We start from the raw sequence: 5,059 nt of genomic DNA on the forward strand, positions 1-5,059 counted from the left end.
TTATTGTTGAAACATAGAGGAGGAAATCAAAGAGTAATTTTAGGAGATGTGTTTGTAGAGAATAATTGAGGAGTTTGGGATGGGTTGATGGGTTTTGGGTTGGGTTGGATGATGAGTTTTGGGTGAATTGGGTTTGATGATGGGTTTAGGCTCTAATGTCCATTGGGTACAATTAAGTGAAAAAGTCCAATGTTTTATAAATTGAATTGGAGACACCCAAATTGATGGTAAGGGCTTTAATGTCCCTTCTGACTTCACTCTTCCTTCTTTGACCATTGTATTTCTTCTGTTATTAAAGTCTCTTCTTCTCCTCAAACAATAAATGCATATCTATTTAATTTTTGAAACGAAATCAAACAAGAACTAACCTTGAAATGGAATAAGTTTGGGCTTGGCGAATAAAATTATACATTTCCAATGAAAGCCTAAGTTATGTGGATGTGTAAACATCAATGATGACTATTGGAATATTGAGCAAAACAGTTCACTCTACTTTTTTGAAACCAAGGGAACAATAAATGTATATATACATTTGACAAACTTGAAAATTGAAAAGGGAGGGGAATCTAATTTTGACATTTAAACTACGGATCATGGCCCCTGTGTGTAGCATGCTTAAAACACAATCCATTATAGGGAGTATGGTGTTTCCCCATTGTAAATGTTAGTTCTTGTCTGGCTTCTTTTCAAAAATGAATTATGCATGCACTTTATCATTGTGCCAAACATTTTTCAAAATAGGGATTAGATGTTTCGGAATAGGCTAATTTTTTGTGAGGATGATCTCTTCCAAAAATCAGCTCAGTTCAAAACTTCTATCCCTACTTTACAAGCTGAAGAATAGTGGGTCGTTCGATTTTTGTAAACCACTTTTGATGGTGTTAGATGTAGAGATCATCGTCACCAAAAATCAGCCAATTCCGAAACTTCTAACCCATGCATTGAAAATAAATTGGGCACAATGTTTGGCTATCTTTAGGGCACCTTCAAACACCACCCTTTTTTATATATATAATGCGTCTTTTTTTTTTTTGTTTGTCAAACACTGCCCAACTCTTGTATGGTAAATATCCTAAATGAATTAAATTTTATTGAATGAAATGAAAATATTTACATCATGCTTCATAATTTAATTATATCCATCTAACAGTACACAAAAGAAGAAACAAAAAAAAAAAAAAAAAATTGTTTGGTATTTTACAATCAATCCCCTATATATGTCATAGGCACAATAATCCTAAGATATATAAAGAACTGAGAATAACTGTTGCATAATCACTACTATCAAAACTGCTTCCATTACCTATTTTGTATGATTTGCCCAAGTTATCTTAAAGATTATAGGTGATAATCTTTTTTCCCTTTTCAGTATGTGGTTTGAACTGAACTTCGTTTCCTGTAGGTACGGGTTTCTGCATGAAAGGAATCAAATGGGATTCGGAGTTTTTGTATATTTGATCCAGCATGAAGAGAAAGTGAATGCTTGACAAAGTCCATGAAAGTTTCCCTTTTCAGTTCCATTCTTGTAAATAGCCCAAATGTATCTCCATCTTTTAGATAAAACACTAGTTACGACAATGTCCTTGTGTGATAGAAAGGAGATAATGTGACTGCATATTTCATCTGGTAAGCAACTAATTCTATCATCATCTCCTAAAATCGGAAAATTTGGACAACATATTCTCTCCAATCGGAAAATCCAATACCACACGTAAAGAGCCCAAAAACCCTGTTCAAAACAATATTCTAATACATTTAGTTAAGATTTCATGCCATAATTGGTTCTTATAGGCATATTATCAAACAGGTTGTAACAAAAAGATAAATCACCAAAAAAAAAAATTCCAAATGAATAAAATGAAATAAAAGAGATTTGAATTGGCAAAAATATTGAATCAATTATATGCTTTGCTTTAAAAATCTACGCTTGGGCCTTGTTTTAGGGCTTCCAAGTTGATTTTTTTTTTTTGTCCCAGTTTTGACCAATATAAGTTACTATCTTTTTTTCTTGGGATCCACCTGTATGTGAGTTATTCTCATTTTTCACCATTATGTTTATTATCAAAGAAAATAAAACATGTTTATCATATAGTAAAAAAAATTATTTATCTTATAATACTTATTAAAAAGGGTAAACCTAGAGTAAATGTTGAATACACTTTAAATCAATTTTTCGGAAGATATGTTATAGAGAAATTGAATTTTTGTCAGGATGATTTCTAAGGTATAGAGGATTCATTGTTTAGTTAGATCATCTAATAGGATATCTATATTGGCCCTACCAGAGGGAATAATTTCAAGGCGTAAGCATATAAAACCTCAAATATGAGTAGGTTGACTAGAATTCTAGGGCTTGAGAATTACAAATTGATCTATTGTTACGTTTGGCTTAGATCAAAACCATAGCCCTTGTTTGATGAACTTTGTTAGTTGATCAATCCTCTTGACTCACAACTCTAGTTACCCTAATTAAGATTGTTTATTGATCGGATTGTTTTCTAGATGGTTAGACTATGGCTATGTCTGGTAATACTTCTGAAGTTTTAAGTCTAAAGTTTAGAGAGTAGATAGCAAACTTCAAAAGTTTCATCCAACGTCCCCTATCGCTAGTTCAACAACTTCTGAATTTTGATTTTAAAGGCTGAAATCTAAAACGAAACGAACGGAAGTAAAACTTCTAAAGCATGAATTTTAAAGGTGGATCACCTCCATTCAGACGTCAAAAGTGTTACCAAAACACACTATGATAACGATAGAAGGAAAAAAAAAAAATTACAACGTAAAAACTTTCTATGTAAAAATTACAAAAACTCTGACATAAGGACGGTGTCGTAACTAGTGTTTTCCATTTTTGTCTCTACATCCAAATAAACAGAACTTAAATGAAAGGAACAGTAACAACTGACCTTCAGTTTTCGAATATGGTGGGATCGAACCAGTGACCTCATGGTTGCAATTAACCTCTTTCATCTTGTGAAAATTGTAGGAGATTCTTCAATTGAACTACAACTACAAGCACAAAATTTAATAAAGATAAAACTTTCAACAATGAAAAAGTAAATAAGATGGCAAAATTTTTTTTAATTCTGAAGTAAGTCCAAGGGCACCTCACACCAGCAAAATTGTTTTATCTTATATGAGTTGAATGATTTGGAATGATGGTTAGGAAATCATCCTCCTAAAAAATCAGCTCATTCTGAAACTTCTAATCCCATCGAAACAAGTTGAAGAATTGTAAATCAGCAATTTTTGATGGGGTTTGAAGTTTCAGAATGAGCTGATTTTTAGAAAGCATGATCTCCTCGCCAAATGGATCATCTTGACCAAAAATCAGCCTATTCCAAAACTTCTAATCCAATAATACAAAAAAAAAAAAAAAAAGAACATTGGCTATGGTGTGGGGGTGCCCTTGGTAATTGGGGTGCCTTTAACCCTACCCAAAAACTAGAGAGACTAAGCAATACTAAAAGACGTCTTGGATAGATATTTCCACATATAATTTTTTTTCTTTAAAAAAAAAATTAAAATTAACAACTATGAATACCATCAAAAGACCATTTAACGAGCTTGCTTTTTTTTTTTTTAGTTTTTTGCCAATCACCTAGATTTTCCAATTGAGATCCCCTAGGTTTCTTAAATCTTATTATTAAAGTTATCTGAATAAAAAATATATTTTCTTTTCATAAAAGTATATTTTCACAATCTACAAACTCTACTTTGTTGGATCTAATTTTAACACTTGATAGACTAAATCGAGTTGAGAAATTATGACCTAAATTAAATAAAAGTGAACGAAATACAACCATTTATATATTTAGACTAGAAAAGATCAGTACAAGAAGCTTTCCATAACACAAACCAACAACCAGCAGATTTAGAGCAGAGCGAAACAACATCTCACCATGGATGGAAAAATAACTCGTTCGTTGACCGCGAGCCTTCAAAGGAGAATGAAAAACTTTTGTTTTTTACTTGATAACCAAAGCGATTAAGACAGAAAAAAGAAATGAGATAGGGTTTAGGGTTAAAATAGGAGATATTTATAGGAAATGAGTTAGGGTTTTGATGGATCCCAAAACTTCCTATATTTTGGTAGGGTGAGATTTTGTTCGAGAGAAAATTTACAATAAATGTGACACGTCATATAAAGGAAAGGGCAGATTTCGGAGGTGAAAAAAAAAAAAAAACTTCCTTATATGAAGAGGCCGCATGAGATTTTGGTGGGATTTTTTATAAGTGGCCAAATTATTACTATAACTGCGACACATCAAATCATATAAAAGTAAAAAAAGGAAGAATTCGGTGGGATTTTGTTTCAACAAACCAAGAACTAAGGGGTGTTTTGGGTATTCAACTTTTCAAAGCTTTCTCCAACTTTTCTTCAAATTTTTTGTGTTCTTTTCTTATTTTTTACACAATGCTTATAAAATACGACCACTATCTCGTGTCTTGAACATAACTTCATCAATTATATTTTATAAAATAAATTATAATTTTAGGATTATAAATGAATTTATTAATTATTTAATATTAACTTTAAGGATTTATCTCATTTGGGATGACTTGGCCAAGTCAACTCAGTAGTGAGGGACTAGATGTCTTCCATGGTAGAAATACAAGGAGTAGGGAAAATTGAAATGGATTTGGTGAAAGTATAAAATTTTGAATATCCAAGATAACCTTGACTTCTTGTTTAAGGTGAATTGGAAACAAAATTCCATCAAAATCATCTTTCTTTCCTCTTTACATTGTGTCACATTGTGAGTTATCTTGGTTTTGAACGTTTTTTTAAGCAATTCTTTGTAAGGTGTCAATAGGTACCCATTTAACTGAACTGGAACGTAATAGTTCTATCCAACGAGTAGCTGTGGGGTACTTGGACCCCCTTTATTTTGCCATTTCTTTTAAAATAAAGATTTACGGTATTCTTTTAGTTCGAAATTAATGCATGTTATGTAAAGTTCTTCAATTTTCATATAAATTGTTGATTGGAGCTTAAAATGAGTTACAACTTCTATAAAATTATTCCTTTTCAATAGGATAAATTTTTACTTTTTTG

At 31.6% G+C, this 5,059-nt stretch overlaps 1 long non-coding RNA gene across 1 annotated transcript; it reads right to left on the reverse strand.

The window, feature by feature from the left end:
* Positions 1-1,193: 1,193 nt before the first annotated feature.
* Positions 1,194-4,039, reverse strand: LOC147382048 (uncharacterized). The gene is made up of 3 exons (XR_015174168.1): positions 3,902-4,039; positions 2,907-3,009; positions 1,194-1,729 (listed from the first exon to the last, which is right to left on the reverse strand). It is a non-coding gene; the product is annotated as an uncharacterized LOC147382048 (long non-coding RNA).
* Between the last annotated feature and the right edge of the window lie 1,020 nt (positions 4,040-5,059).

This window comes from Akebia trifoliata, unplaced genomic scaffold (genome assembly GCF_017979445.1).
Source record: "Akebia trifoliata isolate Shusen 1 unplaced genomic scaffold, ASM1797944v1 Contig00073, whole genome shotgun sequence".
Lineage (NCBI taxonomy): Eukaryota > Viridiplantae > Streptophyta > Magnoliopsida > Ranunculales > Lardizabalaceae > Akebia > Akebia trifoliata.